This window comes from Dromiciops gliroides, chromosome 2, assembly GCF_019393635.1.
Source record: "Dromiciops gliroides isolate mDroGli1 chromosome 2, mDroGli1.pri, whole genome shotgun sequence".
NCBI classification, from domain to species: Eukaryota; Metazoa; Chordata; class Mammalia; order Microbiotheria; family Microbiotheriidae; genus Dromiciops; species Dromiciops gliroides.
The window spans coordinates 298,933,761-298,952,105 of NC_057862.1; positions in this window are offsets into that span (position 1 = coordinate 298,933,761).

Sequence of the window (18,345 nt, forward strand, 5' to 3'; positions counted from 1 at the left end):
CTTCCTCAGATGATATTGGGAGATTTAGCTCAATCCTGTAAAGTGCTAGAGGCATAGGCAGATCTGTTATTGAAAGGAAATGAAGAGAAGATGGCCATAAGGAAGATGTCTATCTACAACATCATTCCCTTCGTTTTATGGAGTATAGGGGCACTGGTTAGTGCTACCATGGCTCATTTGAAAATTCAGGTGGTGGGCTACATCAGCAAGGTTACTCTGATGATCTTTTCATCACAGAGGGTCCCAATCGGTGGTTTAGTCATTGAGTTTCTAGGTTCCAACCTAGAAACTACAACCCACAGAACTAGCCCAAGAGTCCATACAAATGATAACCCATTCTCTACTTTTGCACAAAACAACCCCAAACCCAGTTCACCAAGAAGACCATCTTGTTCCTTACCTCTAAGGACCCACAGGAAACCTGGCTGAGAGTGGTGGAGAACAGGGGGCATGTGCCATGCCCACAATGGAGGGAGTTGTTTACAAACAAAGCACTAGGTTGTTCTAAAGTATCCAATTCCTGAAAAAGAGGCATCCAAGTGGCCAAGCCTGACAACTGTGTTGGAAGAAGCTCAGGGAAAGCAGTGAACATTTCATCAAAGTGTCTACTATGATGTTGGAAATCACAACCATATCCTTAGGGATATAATTTTCCTTGTTATTAAAAGGTGGTCTCGAATAAAGGACCTTCCAATAAGTTCTCCTTAGGATAGTGGGACAAACTGACCTAGAAGCAATTTGAACTAGAATCAACCTTTACACATAAAACAAATTCATATACATTCAATCCATTATAGGCTGATCTTTGCCAATGATAGGGGCACATATTTCTGGCTTTGCTCCTACTATCATTCAGACCATGTGGTCTTTGTCCCTCATAGGGTGGCTCTCCTAAAACTTCCCAAATCCACACAAAGTCCATGTTTCACCCAGGTGGGATCCCCAGGGATAACAGTCAGTCTTTGTCTAAGAGATCCCTAAAGGTATAAACCTTATTTCCCATCCAATAAACTATTATCTGGGCATAAGGCCCCCAAGTCCCTATTGTTTGGAGTAAAAACTGAATGAGTTTGAGGAGATTCTCCTCGTCTCTGATAAAGGGTAGTTAATAGAGGTGCCAGAACCTAGGGAATCAACACCTCATTCTTCCCCTTTTTCTAGTCTTTCCTAACTAGAGTGCTAATGGACTTGCTAGCAAGATTCCTCTTCTTAACCCTATGTTTTAGAAACCAGATAAATAATTTCTGTCCACTTAAGGCCACCTGTTTAATTTTCCTTTTAGGGCAGGCCACATGAGAGAGCAACACCACTGGAATCTGTTTAATATCAAGAAGGCTGATCCTACATGAGTATATCCTCTGGTTCCCTATGGGTGGAAGATAGGGACTAGGGTAAGATAAATGGGAACAGTTGGTATAGTAGTTCCTGTTTGTTCCCAGAACCTTATGTCCGATAGCTCTAATTTTCTGGGGCAACAAAATCAAATTGGGGTGAGTGACTGACAAGCCTAACTCCCAACCCCATTACCTCTTCCCTCCAACCTTCAATTGTGAAATAACAAGGTCCACCAATAAACCCTCCACTCCTCTGCACAGGGAAAGCTAATGAGGTCTCACTCAACTTCTCACCAATCAATTCATTAACCAGCTTCTCAACATCAACTAGCCTCAGTGAAAGAATGGTGAAGTAGATAGTGATTTTCTCCACTGCTCTCTCCATTAACAGATTTAGTTGACCAAACCCTCTGAGTTTTAGGAGCAATAATTCTTCCATTTATGGAGTTTATCTCACATTCCCCACAATTTCTGCACTATGGAATGAGAGAGACTAGTATCAGGCTACCTATTAGAGTACTGCTCCCCCCTCACCATTTCTCTCATCACCACTATCCCTTCTTCTAGCAAACAATACACCCAACATCAGTCTTACCAAATGTTTTCAGCTGCACCAAATGGCCAAAGTACACTGTCCTCTAAGCAAGGTCAGGATTTGGAGACATGAGTCCATGAAATGGATGGTGGAAAACTAACAAACCAAAACTTTTATTAAATATAACTACTTATCAAGTATACAAATGAAGAGAGCTCTACAGGTTCCATTCTTCAAATATGTACTAAGGTTCATAAAAAACAACTCCCGTTATGGAATATGGAAGATATTCACTTATGCCATATCTTCTCCTTACTGGTGGATAAAGGATTCATCTAAGTGTATCTTAGTGTGTTTAGCTTGTATCCACTCCAAGTCTCTATGACTGATGGCTATGAAAATGCTTTGAATCATTAACACCATGAAGCCTAGTCAGTCCTAGGGCTTAGGAAGAATGAGTAACCCCTAAAATAAATCTCTTCCCAGGAATGTTAATTTTTGACAGAGACATTGGGGTGTGATATGACCTATGTCCATGGAATCAGATCCTATTCTTTGCTTTTTCCTCATCTTTTGATGTAATTCGATTCTCCCTTCAGATGTCCTTTTGACTCTCTCTGATTCAAAATCCTCTGGGGACCTAATGACTTTTTCCTTCTTCCAGTGAGTTAGCTCCTAGATGTAGAAGTTGGAGAAGATTATGTACCAAGGTGTCCAACATCCTCTTCTCAGAAGAGTTTGTTTCATACCTCACATCTTACTTCCTCTCAACAATATGGGTTTATTTCATTGTTGTCATCCATGCTCTATCTCCTGGCAAGTTCTTCTCTTTATGATCTACTCCAACTATTCTATCCTTAACCTCCAACCAGTTCAAGGAGAAGAGGAGAAATTGAAAGACTTTATCTATCTTTCCTATTAAGTTTTATTGAGTCTTTTGAGTCCACATCCCACATTGTCCTCTCCCCTATGGAAGAATTCCTCTTTATTATAACAACATCTAATTTTAAAATTTATTAATGGGGGAATGAGATTTTCTCTCTAAAATGTTTCCTTCTATTCTCTTATTTTTTCCTTTTGTGCTTTAGATGCTTGTTACCTCCTCATTTCTTTCAGATGATATGTGAAGTTTTTTTTCTTGAAATAAATCAACATCAAACAAAATGATTATTTTACCCTACATTGCCAGCCTTGGTCAGCTCTACCTGTATGAGTGTACACATTTGATTTCTCAATCTTTTACTGTTTTGTGAAAATATTTAACTTTCTTCAGTTTGGTCAATGGATTCTTTTGAAAGAATGACAAAAATCCCTTTCTTTAGTTGAATGTCCAAATATTTTATTTGATACTTAAGCAAATTTTTGTTTGATATGCTATTTTGGGAATAGCAATTGATTTTTATGCTTTTAGGAATATTATTCCATTTTTTCCTTTGACTTATTTTGTGAGCGAAGAGTAATCTCATAATAATCAGATGGATTCTTATTCGATTGTTCAAGGTTTCTTGCTTGCTTCCTGCAAAGTTTATTGTATGATGTTATAATTCAAAAGTTTAGCTACAATGTTTGTTGGAAAGTTGAATATGGAATTTATTTCTGTCTTCTGTGTAATCTCAAACTGAACGGCATCATCTGTTTCCTTTATTTTTGTGCAATTTTCTTGTATGGTTTTTTTAAATTATGGTATTGAAGTTTTCTTTTATGATACTTTTTTGTAAGACATTATACTTAGATTATCTCTATATCCTGTCTTCAAGTTCAGCATTCTTATTTTATTGTCATTTGTCCTCTGATTTTATTCACTTAATTTTCCTTCTGTCTCTGCATTTTTTGGTTTCAATCCTGTCATTCTCTTTTTCAAACTATTTACCATTTTGGAGTTTCTCTCTGTTTTTTAGTCTACACTTACTTCTCTTGCTGACTTCTTCCTTTAGATCTCCAATTTCTCTTTTTATTTCTTTGATATATATCTTCACTTCTTTCTCTACTTTTCTGAACCATTATAGGAATTTTTGGAGTTACTCCACTGTCACTTCAGAAGACTTGCTGAATTTGTTGTAATACCTTGCTCATTTTATATCACTTTCCTTTGTGTCAAATTACTTGTTCATCAAAATCACTCTTTTCTTCAAATGTTCATTCAGTTTTCCTCCTCAGTCAGCATCTATATATCTTTTTCAGTTACTCGGCTCATTTTTCTATGATGTTCTTGCTGTAAATGAGCCTCTTTCCATAAATCCTTTCCTTTCTCTTAAGTCCAACATTGTTCTGCTACTCCCTCAATACTTACTGTCTGTTCTTTTTTCTATCAGACTCTTTGGATGGGACAAGATTTGTGGTCCTCAGGGTATGAGGGTGACCTTTTGTGGTGTTGCCATAGGTAAACTACAAGGAGGCCACTGTACTGAGGCTTGTAATCCTACTCTTTGGTGTTCCACATTTCTCTCTGAGAATGACTTTCTTCAAATTTCACTCTGTGATCCAGCTAAACTGGCCTTCTCTCCATTCCTCCCATCTCTGCTCTCTTTTATTGGCCTGGCATCCCACATACTTCCTTGTTACCTACATTTCATAGAGTCTCTTCCTTTAAAATGCAGCTCAGGAACCATATTGTACATGAAGTCTTTCCTGATCTCTCCCTGCCCTCAAATGCCATAATGCCCTCTCTCCTAAACTACCCTGTATTTAAATGATTTGATTCATGGCCTCAGCTGGTCTTGGGACTAATTCCAAGAATTTTTGTTTAAAAAAGCCACAACGAAGATCAGAAGCATGTCCTGGGTTAATGTGTCTATGGACATTCACAAGTGTATGTATTGGGGGGAGGGTTGGAGGCAAGAATATTAAGGATGATATACTGATAATTTAGTCTTCATTAAAAATATTATCTTGTGCTGAATTCTTTTAAGTATCTTGTCATTCAATTTTTCTCTGTTTTAGGGTATTTTACTAGTTTTTCCTCTGGCTTTGGATAGAGAGAACTGCATGATAGGTTGCTTCGCATTCTAACATCTTACCAGGATTTATCCAAAATGGAATTTTAAAATGGCATTCTGGATAAAAAGAAAGTTCAAAGAAGGAATAGCACACAATAATGCAAGGAAGAATTATTGAATTCCTATTTTACTTTTGTCTCCTCTGACATGTTGACTGGTCTTTGGATAGAATAAAGGATAGAACTAAAATGAATAACAGGTTATTGAAACTTAAATTAAATAAGGATATGATAAAGTCCCCATTTACCCTTGGTGTCTTCAAGGTACCAGATCTATTAAAACTACATTTCAGTACTCAATGAACCTAGAGATATAATTATTGATCTTCAAAAGGTGATCTTTTAAAGGTTTTGGAGGATGGTAAAGATGCTGCATGAAAAAAGAGGCACAGATGTATACCAAGTGTTTTTTTTTTTTTTTAAGAGAGAAGAGAGTGTAGATTGTAACTTATGGGCTGGTGAGTTTGATTTAAATTCCTAGCAAATTCTGGAATCTATTATTAAGGGGATAATTTGTGAAACTTTAGAAAGAGAAGCAGCAATCACAAAGAGCTAGCAGGGCTTCATTAAGAACAGGTCAAGCTGAACTAAGTTTGGGCCCTTTTTGGACTAGACTGAGAGATCTGGGGAATGATGGAGATGCATTGTGCCTCCATTTCCACAACATATGATGAAATATATCATGATCTCTTTGTGGGCAGGACTGAGAGATGTGGGCTAGATATGAGAAGAGTTAGGTGAATTCAGAAAAAAAATATTACAAATTATTGTAATTCATTGTAAGTTATTAATTGTTCAGTGTTAATTTGGAGGGAAACCTCAAGAGAAATACTCTAGGGACAGTCTTTGACTTGGTACTGTTCAACAGTTATATTACCAGTTTGGGTGAAGGCATAAATGGCATAAAGTTAGGAATAATAAGCCAACATTTTGGATAATAAATTCAGGGTCCCAAAAGATTTTGACAGGTTCATATGGTAGGCCAAATTTGTTAAGATGAAAGTTAATACAGATAAGGGGCAGTTAGTTGGCACAGTGGATAAAGCACCGGCCCTGGATTTAGGATTACTTGAGTTCAAATCTGGCATCAGACACTTGACACTTACTTGCTGTGTGACCCTGGGCAAGTCATTTAACCCTCATTGCCCTGAAAAAAAAGAGAAAGGAAGGAAGGAAGGAAGGAAGGAAGAAAGAAAGAAAGAAAGAAAGAAAGAAAGAAAGAAAGAAAGAAAGAAAGAAAGAAAGAAAGAAAGAAAGAAAGAAAGAAAAAAGAAAAGAAAAGAAAAAAAGAAATTTAATATAGATAAATGTAAAGTCCTACATTTGGGTTCAAAAAATAAATTTTGAAAATACAAGCTGGGAATTATTATAGAAATACATCTGGAAAAATGGACTAGGGGAGGATCCATTTGTGAGTTTTAGTGGATCACCAGTTTAGTCAACTGTGTGATATGGAAGATAAAAATGCTAAAACAAGCATGGCATGGTTGAAAAGTAGAAAAGTGATAGTCATACTGTACTTTCCCTTTGTTTGACTTTGGAGTATTGTGCTCAGGTGTGGGTGTCACCTTTAAAAACAACAACAACTGAAAATCTGGAGAATATCCAAAAGAGGGTAACTAGGATAGGATGGTGAAGGTCCTTAAGGTCATGGCATATGAGAATCATTTGGATTGTTTGAAAAAACTGGAGATATTTAGCCTGGAGAGGAGAAGATGCAACATTACACTTCTCATTATTTGAAGGTCTAAGTCTGAAAGTTTGTGATACTATCTCAAGATAGACTCCTTCCTCTCATTGCTTGTTCAGTTTGAAGGGAGAGAGTGTAAATCTCAGCTAGGGGACTCCAGAAGAAACCTGAGAGGTCTTTTCCTTAGTTAAGCCTTTTTATTTAAACAGATTTTACTCACCTTTAAAGTGGAGACCGATTCTAATATTGTATTCTCCCTGCCACTCCACCTGAGTTGTACTCTGTAGGTGCTCAATAAATATTTGCTGATTATTGTCATCCTATTTGTCAATTTTCAACTCTTACCCTTAGTGATAGATTAGGGAATGAAGTTTGGTTAAGGAGCTCTAGCTAAATATAGGATAGTAAAATCTCAGAGCTGGGAGGGACCTCAGAGGTCATAAATCCAAATTTACATCCACTGCAGGAGTTCTCTCTGTAGTCTTCCTTTGTGTGTGTGTGTGTGTGTGTGTGTGTGTGTGTGTGTGTGTGTGTGTGTGTGTGAGAGAGAGAGAGAGAGAGAGAGAGAGAGAGAGAGAGAGAGAGAGAGAGAGAGAAATGTATGTGATGGTAGTAGGGTCACCAAAATTCTATTCTAACACCTCCCTTAAAGGGGAACTCACTCAAGTATCTGTTGAGACATCTAGCTCCGTTGTTGGACAGCTCTGAGCATTAGAAGGAGCTTCCATTTATTGAGTTGAAATCTATCAGCCTTCCTTTAACTTCCCCCAGTTGGTCTTCCTTCTGCCCTCCAGGGCCAAACAGAACAAGTCTCATCCCCTTTCTTCAAAGGCAGCCCTTCAGATATTTGAAGAGGGTGATCAGATAACAGCCCAGAAGTATGTAGTGAGTTTCATCCTCCTCCACTGTCAGGCAGCCAGGCCCAGGGAGGGGCATCCTCTTAGGAGACCCACTCCCAGGCCTTCAGCACCTCTGGGAGCTGCAGGTGGGAAGCACTGTCCCTGCAAGCTAAAGAGAGAGTTTAGATAGTGAAATAGAATTAAAATGTGGTGGCAGCTAGCCAGGGTTCCACCCTTCTTTAGCTTTCCCTTCTCTTTCCCCCTTTTTCCCCCTCCCTCCAAAGTCCTTTTATTTTGGGCTATGATTTCAGTGCAAGCCTTAATGCTATTAAAGGTTCTTATTTATTTAGTAAGTTTTTGCAAACCATTTTTCTCAAAGCAAGGTAGATGGTGAACATATATTTATTTATTTTTTTTATCATTCATTCAGGAAGCCTTTCCATTTTCTCTCACTGATTAGTGTCCACCTCCCCATAATCACTGTATTCATCCTATAAATATCCTATACTGATCTGTGAGCATGATGTAGCCTCTTGGCATATTATAAACTTATTGAAGGCTAGTACTAGCTTTCTTTTCTGGTTTTATTGCCATCATCTAACCCAATTTATTAAGCACAATTTATTATCCACATAGTAGTAGGTACTAAATAAATGCTTTTTGACTGAGTGATTAATTATCTAATACAGACATACAGTGGGTATCTGGTAAATGTGTGCTGAATTGAATGCCATGTTTGATTTGGGGAGAGATGTGTCCTTAGATCATATATCTAGCAAGGCAAAGGAGCTGAAGCTGGAAGGGACCACAGAGATTATCAATACTAAGCCTTGTTTCAAAGATGAAGAATCTGAAGCCCAGAGAAAGAAAAGATCTCACAAGTAGCAAATAGCAGGGGTAGGATTCCAACTTTCATCCTCTGACTTCAAATCTCTGGTGCTGCCTTTCTGAATTGCCTTAAGAAATGTGATGGCTTCATTTTTCTTATGTAACATTTAGTTCAACAGCCCTTGATGGAAGTTCTGATAGGAAACTCAAGTATCCTGACACCAACACCGATGCTCTTTCCACTCTACCATGGGGTCTTAGCCTAGTTGTGACTCTAGGGCCAGCTGCTTTGATTTAACATGACATGCTAGCTTTCTTTACCCAATAGCCTCCCACCCATTCCCCTCATTGTTCTAGTGCCTGACTGCCCAGCTTACTGTGTGTCTTTACTTGTCCTGCTTCTAACTACAGGTATGGCAGCTAGAACTGGGTAATTGGGCAAGGCAAGTAGGTGCCAGCCGGCGCCTCCTTCTCTTCTTTGTGGGAAGCCCCACCTCCATGGCCAGCTTTGCCAGAGAGCAAGCCCTCCTCTGTTCCAGGAAGACATGAAGCCTTTCCCTGCTTCCAGCACATGTAAACATTGGCTCTGTAGATGAAGGGCAGGAGCAGAGCCTGAAGAGGCCCAGCTGGTCTCATAGACCTTATGGCCTAAGAGCTAATATGGGAAGATGACTTTTTTTTTCTCAGTACTTTTTTCTTTTGTCTTCTCTCTCCAGTAAAGTGGTGGAATTACAAACCTTAGCCTAACTCTGTTACTTATTACCTGGCTGACCTTGTCCAAAATATTTAAGTTTTATGGATCTCAGTTTCCTCATCTATAAAATGTAACAATAATCCCAGAGTTGTCTATCTCAAAGGCTTTTTATAGGCACCCAATTAAATAATTAATGTCAAATAACTTCACATATTATATAAATCACTATAAAACACGAGGCATGATTATATTATTAATCTTGATTACATTATTTATAATAGAAATAGGATAGTAGATTCAGATAGCTGGGAGGAACCTTTGAGGTTATCTAGTACAGCCATCATATTTTACAGATGAGAAAACTGGGGTTCCAGAGATGTCAAATGACTTGCATAGGCAATAAGTGTCCCAACAATGATTCAGTATTAGGTCTTCTCACTCTAAATCCAGTGGTCTTTAGCTCAGGGATATTTGGCACTTTATTATTTACAAAGATTTTTCTTATAACTCTTATTTGATTCTTAAAATATGTTTTTTGTTCTTTCTAATCTCTTTCTTTAGCTTTTCTGGGAATTCTTGTTGGTTTGTATCTAATTTGCATTTTTTCTTTGAGGATTTGCTTGTAATGTTTTCAAGTCATTGTCTTTTTCTGAGTTTGTGTCTTGAGCTCCCCTGTCATTATGGTAGATTTTTATTTTCAGGTTGTGGGTTTTATTTGTTTTTGTTGTTGTTGTTGTTGTTGTTTGTTCATTTTTCCATTCTATTTCTTGACATTGGACTTTATTTTAGAGTTGAGCTCTGCTCACTTCTGGGGAGGAAGACTAGTCTGAGCTTCTGTCTTTAGTAGCTTCTGCTACTTTCCAAGCTTGATTTGAGGGGCTAGAAATTTTTGGTGCTTCCAATGTGGTGTGTGAAGAGGCCTGGTCACTGCCCTCCTGGGCTGCACTATGGTCCTTACAAAAGTAGGGCCTCTCCTGTTTTGTGACTATGACCTCTCCTCTCCATTCTGGAACTTGGACCTGGGTAATGGGTGACAGAGCTGCCAAATGATGCTTTATCCTGTATCTAGTGCTAGTACAGGAGTCCTATGGGATTTCTTTCTGACCAGGTTTTCAGTCTCCTTACTGTCCCTAGTTCCTACTGCCACCCCAGAGCAGACAGCTAGTGTTGCTTCTGCTGTACTACACTCCTGGCACTACACCCTAGTGTCTTCCTGTCTTTCTAAGCTGCTCTGGGTTGGAAAAATTACTCACTGTGACTTTTTGGTGACTTTCTGACTTAGTATTTGCTCTGGCATTTTCTGTAGTCAGTTTTTAAAAAAATATTTATTTTGAACATTCTTATCTTTTTAAATTTTGAGTTCCAGATTCTCTCCCTCTCTCTACTCTCCCTTCCTTTTACCCTCACTCCACCCACTGAGAAGGCAAACAATATAATACCAACTATAAATGTGAAATCATACAAAACATATTTCCATATTAGCCATATCACATACACACAAAAACCCCAACAAAATAAAGAAAATTAAATGTTGTTACACTCAGAGTCCATCAATTGTATAGCACCTTTTCATCACGAGTCCTTTGGAATTGTCTTGGATCATTGTTTTGATCAGAGTAGCCAAGTCTTTCTCAGTTGATCATCATTACAAAATTGCTATTACTCTGCAAAATGATCTCCTGCTTCTCCTCACTTCACTTTGCATCATCATATAGGTCTTGCCATGCTTTTCTGAAACTACCCACTTGTCATTTTTTATATCATAATAATATTCCATCTCAATCATATGCCACGACTTGTTCAGGCATTCCTCAACTGTGAAGCATTCCCTTAATTTCTAATTCTTTGCCATCAAAAAAAGAGCTGCTCCAAATATTTTTTGTACATGTAGGTCCTTTTCCTTTTAAAAAATCTCTTTGGGGTAAGACCTATTAGTGGTATTGCTGGATCAAAGGGTATGTACATTTTATATCTTTTTGGTTATAGTTCCCAATTATTTTCTAGAGTGGTTGGACCAGTTCACTACTCTACCAACAATTCATTAGTGTACCTATTTTTCCCTCATCCCCTCCAGCATTTGTCATTTTTTGATAGGTGTGAACTGGTATCTCAGAATTGTTTTAATTTGCATTTCTTTAATCAGTAGTAATTTAGAACTTTTTTTTTCATTTGACTATAGATAGTTTTGATTTCTTCCGAAAACTTTTTGCTTACTTCCTTTGACAATTGGGTAATGAATCTTATTTTTATAAATTTGATTCAGTTCCCAATATATCTGAGAAATGAAGCCTTTATCAAAGAAACTTGATGTGAGATATTTTGATAGTACTTAACTTTCTATGATATCTTTTAGCAAAATGTCATTTTCTGGATTGTTTCTTTCAATTAGGTCTAATTTTTCTTTTGCTTTATCTGAGATCATGTTTGCCACCCCTTCTCTCTCTACTTCAGCTGAAGCATAATACATTCTGCTCCAGTCCTTCATTTCAATTCTGTGTGCCTTCTTAGATGTTTGGAAAGGAATGTTGGGAGAGTTTGGCTGAGTCTCTAACTGTACTCTGCCATCTTGGTTCCCTCTGTAGTCATTTTGCAGAAGAGGTTTTGGGGAAGGGTTCGCAGTAGTGATCCTTCACTCCACCATCATTACTCTACCCTCTATACTTCTTAAGAGTTTTAAGAGTCAATTGGAATTTGTTATTCAGAACAAATAGCCTGGAAGAAAAAATCATTTAACTTCTCTGTGCCTCAGTTTTCTCAGCTCTGAAATGAGGAGGCTGGACAAGATGACCTTTGAGGTCCTTTTCATCCCTGAATATATGATCCTGTGACTCCATGAATAGATTGGCTTCATTATGCAGCTCAATTAAATTTAATACAAGTTGTTTTTATTGAGTGCCCAGTACTGGCTCCCACTTTATCCTGAGGAAACATTTCTTCCCATAGAAGCAAATGGGTTAGAAGAAGTTGGTCTCATGGTTTGGCACAGACAGTAGGACAGTGACAGAAATAATTCAATCAAGATGTAGATAGTAGTCAATCATGATTGATAGGTCAGAGCTCCCTGTTACCCAAAGAATCAACATTGAGTGGGCATTGTTAGATTGAAGTCCTAGGAACTAGAGTAAGAAATTGAGAGAAAAATCTGTTTTTCCATTCACTTCTAGATTTTCAGTTTCATTTGTAACAATCAATACAATAATGATTAAATCCTCAGTGGTAATAAGGAGTACTTAACACTGTGTTTCTTTAGAAGATAACACTTTCTTTAGGCACTTTACTAACAGCACTGAAAAATAACAGAAATATATTTTAGACATATATTGTAAAAACATAAATATGTAAAAATTTATAACTTTGATGACATATCATGGCTGTTTTTTGTTTGTTTGTTTTTTGGGTTTTTTTTGGCAGGCAATGGGGGTTAAGTGACTTGCCCAGGGTCACACAGCTAGTAAGTTTCAAGTGTCTGAGGCCGGATTTGAACTCAGATACTCCTGAATCCAGGGCCAGCATTTTAACTACGATGTCATCTAGCTGCCCCCCATGGCTGTTTTTTATGATGCATTAGAAGGACTGCAAGGCTTGGAGTCAGGAGATTTGGGTTCTAATCTCAGAAGAGGAAGCACGGACTAGTGAACAGTGAGCTGGACTTGGTGTAAGGAAGACCCAGATTCAAATATTATCTTAGACATATTAACTGTGTGACCCTGGGCAGATCATTTTACTTGTTTTTAATTTTCCTTCACCCTATAATGAAAGGGCAAGATTCAAAGACCTCTAAAATCGTCTTCAGCTCCAAATCTATGAACCATGTGACTGTGAGCAATTGTACCCAACCGGGGGTACAATTGGTAATAGCCTAGGGGATATGCTATACTGTGTTTGGTTTTTTTGTTTGTTTGTTTTGTTTTGTTTTGCGGGGCAATGGGAGTTGAGTGACTTGCCCAGGATCACACAGCTAGTAAGTGCCAAGTGTCTGAGGCCGGATTTGAACTCAGGTCCTCCCGAATCCAGGGCCAGTGCTTTATCCACTGTGCCACCTATCTGCCCCCTGTGATTGTTTTCAATTGTCATGGTGGTCAGAAGTCCTTTAGAAACTCAGTGCTTAACCTTTTTAGTTGCACCATACTGGGGATGATAACCCTTCAGTTCTCTGCTGTAGTTCCATCTCATCTATTATACTGTGTTCATTTCTGTTTGTCACATTTTAGGGAGAGTATTGACAAACTGGACTGTGTCAAAAGGAAATGACATTTGAATGGTGAAAGATCCTGAGATCTTAGCACATGAAAATCATTTGAGTGACCTGGGGATGTTTAGTTTGAGAAGATAAGACTTAGGGGAGAAATGATCACTACTTTCAATTATTTGAAAGACTTGTTACTTGGAAAGAAGATTAGATTTATTCTGCATGATCCTAGAGAATAGAACTGGGGTAGCTAGGTGGTACAGTGGATAGAACACTAGGCTTGGAATCAGGAAGACTCATCTTCCTGACTTCAAATCTGGCCTCAGACACTGAGTAGCTGTGTGACCCTAGGCAAGTCACTTAATTTTGCCTCAGTTTTCCCACCTTTAAATTAATTAATTAATTAATTTTTGCAGAACAATGAGGGTTAAGTGACTTGCCCAGGGTCACACAGCTAGTAAGTGTCAAGTGTCTGAGGCTGAATTTGAACTCAAGTCCTTCTGAATCCAGGGCTGGTGCTTTATCCACTATGCCACAAAGCTGCCCCCATGTTTTCTTACCTTTAAAAATAATCCAGAAGAGGAAATGGGAAACCACTTTGGTATTTTTGCGAAGAAAACCTCAAAATAGGGTCATGAAGAGTTGGACACGATTGAAATGACAACAGAGAGGGGAACAAGGAGCAATGGATGGAACTGCAGAAAAGAAGCTTTAGGTTTAATATCAAGGAAAATGATAAAACTTACCAAACATGAGAAAAGCATCCCAAAGTAGAATGCACTGCTTTGGGAAGCAAAGACCTTATAAACTTTAAAACCATGTAGAAATGAATTAATATCATGAGCAATCATTGCTAACTTTACTGAGGAAGAAAATAATGAAAAAGACCTGTGAGTAGCCAATCTTTCACAATGGTAATAAACAGCATGTGCCTTAATATTTCTATTGTTGATTTTACACAAAAATATTTACTTTTTTGATTCAATACAAAATGAATAGCATGCTGCTATGGCAACCAACAGCAACTCAGGATTTTAAAAAAATGCTCCGTTAATGACTTCTAGTATCTTACAATTTGGGAATGTCACTAGTTATCAGGCAGTGTTGAGGATGGCACTTCCCCCTCTCCTCTGGTCCTTCCTGTGTTCTCTCTTACTCCTTCTCTTCCCCCCATCCTCATTGGAATCCTTCCTTTTCTTCAAGGCCCAACCCTTCTATGCAACCTTCCACAATCACCCTCAGCCACCTAGCTGCCTGTATGGTTTAGTGACCCCTGTTTCTACTTGGGTTTGACACCATTAGTGTAGTCTAACATCCTTTTTAGAGATGAAGGCAGTATTACAGAGATGTTAATTTTCTAGGATCAGAGCTTTAAATGGAGGAGGGCTCTCAGAATCCAATCTAATCCAACAGCCTCATTATACAGATAAGGGAAGGCAGGCTGAAAGAGATTGAGACTTGGCCAAAAGACATGTTAGAATTGAGATTTGAAACAAAGTCCTCTCAAACCTGTCTCTTTTACACTATACTCTCCCAGTTTGCTTAAGTTCACAGGCAACAAGGAGACTGGATTTTTACTTTTGCCCTGTTGACCCCAAATCCAACACTTTCTCCTATTGTATCATGACTATCTGATGTGCCCAAAGTCATAACAGAAGTAGGTAGCAGAGCCAAGATTCAAGCCTACGTTCTCTTATTCTAAAGATAATGGGCTTTCCCCTTTTCTTTCTACACAGTATGCTACCTTTCTCCTTGTGACCACCTCGTTGGCGATCAGCCTCTACTTACACAGCAAGCTTGGTCCTTAGATGACAAAGACATAGGACATCCAGGGTTTGTAACTAAGAACTCTGAGGCTTGGTACTACCGGCCAGAGCTTGTACTCTGCTGGTGTTGCTTTTGAGAACTCAAAGTCAGCTCCATGCCATAAGGCTGTATCAATGGAGATAATCCCCAGGGTAAATCACTTAAAGCTTACCTCTGGCTCATGTCTAGGGTCTTTCCCTAGGAATGTATGAGATGTACAATGTTGATGAGCTATAGGATAACTATTTCTTCCCCGCAAAGGAAATACTTAAGAGAAACATGACTACAAAACGATAAGATATATGAAACTATAACTATAATGATCTATAACTCACATTAATTTACAACTTGCCTTATATTCTTCTGGGAGTTTGCTACTTAACACATCAAAACACGAGACATTTGATGGAACTGTTGAATAGGGATTTCCCTTTAGCGTGGCTTTACGTGTTCTGACAAGTGAGAGCAGGACGTGGGCTCTTCTTCCTGTTGTTTGTCATCTTCTCCTCCAAGATGAGCCATAGAACCTTCATGATGTCACCTCCTGAGCTAGAAATAACTATCCTACTTGTTACTGATTTGGGGGTACTTGCCACTTTTTGGACATGACCTCTTTGTTGTTGTTGTTGTTCAGTTGTTCAGTCATGTCTGACTTTTTGTGACCCCATATGGGGTTTTCTGGAATGGATTCGGTAAACAGAAATCAAGTGACTCACCCAGTATTACATAGCTAGTGTCTGAAGTCAGATTTGAACTCAGTCCTTACTGACTCCAGACCCAGTGCTCTGTTCACCGAGATACCTAGCTGCCTCATGCATGAGCCATACCTAAGTTTTATTTATTAGATGCAGAGCTTCTGGGAGTAGGAGTGAGAACCACAGAGAGAAAAGGATCCTCTTAGGGGTCAAACCCATAGGACCGAATTTGGTCCCAGTAAGTCCAGATTTCTTTGGGAGTCCTGAACCATTGGTCACACTTTAATGATTTCAAGTTTATAAAGTACTTTCCTACCTATGACTGTAAGTTAGATAGCCTATTGTCATCCCCATTTTACAGGTACAGAAACTGAGGCTCAAAGAAGATAACTTGTCCATGGTCATGAAAGGAAAGTCCTTCCTAATTTGCCTCCAAACTTTCTTTTCCAAATTTGTCAATTTACAACTTAATTTCTCCTCATGCACGCTGTGTTTTGGCAAAGCTGGCATATACTTGCTGTTGCCTATAGACAATATTCTATCTCATGCCACTGTGCTGGGGTCCAGGCCTTCCAAGACAGGAGGACCCTTCTTCTTCACATCTCCCTCAGAAAATCAGTCCCTAGCTTGCTTTAGAGCACAGCTCAGGAGCCACCCATGAGGGGGCAGCTTTCCTGATGCCTTTCAATCCTCTAAAATGGCTTTGTCCTTACTCAGTATATATTGTGCATTTATATGTATGTGGACATGTTGTTTTCCCCTAATAAAATGTAAGCTCATTGAGAGCAGGGGCTCTTTCATTTTGGGGGGGGGGTGTTGAGGCAATCAAGATTAAGTGACTTGCCCAGGGTCACACAGTCACTTTTGTCTTTGTAACCCCAGCACCCAGAGCCTGGCACATAATAGATATTCCCTCTCTCTATATATATCTATATATCTATAGATAGATATAGGTAGATAGATAGATATAGATATAGATATACACATGCACATATACCTACATATATGCATACATATACACATATATGTATATATACAGAGAGAAAAACATATATATGAATATATATGTGCACATACATACATATATACTGGTTCTAGGTAGTACAGCTAATATCATCCCCATTTTTTAAAATGAGGAATTTGAGGCCTAAAGAAGGGAAATGATTTGCTGAAGTCAATCAGCTGGTAAGTAAAATCAAACCAAGTTCTCCTGACTCTTTGTTCAGGACTAGGTCAATGTATAAAGAAAATATGACACTTAAAGGTGAGATTATGGGGGAAGACAAATAGAGGGGAAAAAATAAGAGCCTTCAGAAAGGAATATATCTGAAAAGCTCAAACTTGCTTAGCCTAACCTACTTACTCTGGACTGAGAGGCCCTTTCTTCCTCATGGAGAAATTAAAGGAAGGTTACTTTTTGTTCCTCCCCCTAAGCCAAGATTGTAAAGGAATCATACTTTCCTGAATAAGAATGGGAGCTTCTACATTCTAGGTCTTGGACAATTCATGTCTCACATCTGGCTCATTTGAAAAATGGGAGAGGAAGCGACCAGTTTGGTGTAGTGGAAAGGGCACTGGGGTCACACTTAGACCCATTGTTGAAGGAAGGAAGTGTAGTGGAATGAATACTGGTCTTGGAGGCAAACTGCAGACTGGCTGTCAGTCAGAAGGCCTGGGTTCGAGTCTTGACCCTTTCACTAGTGTGATCTTGGGTAAATCACTTCTCTCTGGGTCTCAGTATCTCTATCTGTAAAATGAAAAAAAAAATGATGCATTATCTTAGAAACTGCTAAAATGAAGAGCATTATTAGAGAACCACTTCCAGATCTAATGATAACTGGGTTCAAATCTTGGCTCTTACACTTTCTATAAGCTGTATGACTGCAGGCAAGTCACCCCACATTTCTCAGTTTTAACGTCGTCATTTACATAAATGAGGATGGCACGATTTGTAGAAGGGCATGGATAGGAATTGTATAGGATTACAAAGTGGAGATGAAGTGTTGTAGATACCATCAGAATGGAGTGAGTACCACATTGATGAGGTCATACATCCATCAAAGTATCAATTAATACAAAGGATAAACAGACAAAAAAACCCCAAGGAAATCCTGTATTTATTTTTCTGCAAACATGCTGTGTTCCCCTAGCAGAGTAAAAACTTCCTAAAGGCAGAGACTCTCTCGCTTCTCAATTTTTAACCCCACCATTTAGCACAGCTCATGGAATAGATTATAGGTATTTAATGCTTGTTGATTAATTATTTATATGACTCACTTCATGAAGCTATTTGGAGGAATCTATTTTTCTAATCTTAAAATACCATAGAAATCTTAGTTGTTATTATTGAGATGTTATTCTATGATTCTAAGTTCCCTTCCAGATGTGATATTCTTGGGTTATATAAATCTCTCCAGCTCATCTTGGCTTTTAATTAGCTACTCAACCTGGAAAGGTCCCTTAATTTCCTTAGCCTCTGTTTTCTGAGCTGTAAAACGAGAGAAGTTGGAATAGGATGATCTCTATGATGCATTTAAAACCCTGAAAAATAGCAAGGTGATACAGTGGATATAGTGTTGGGTCAGGAATACTTAAGTTCAAATCTAGCTTCAGATACTTTCCCGAAATGTGACCCTGGGCAAGTCATTTAATCTTTCTGCCTCGATTTCCACATCTAACAAATAGGGATAATAAGAACACCTACCTCCCAGCGCTGTTGTGAAGATAAAAAGATATAATA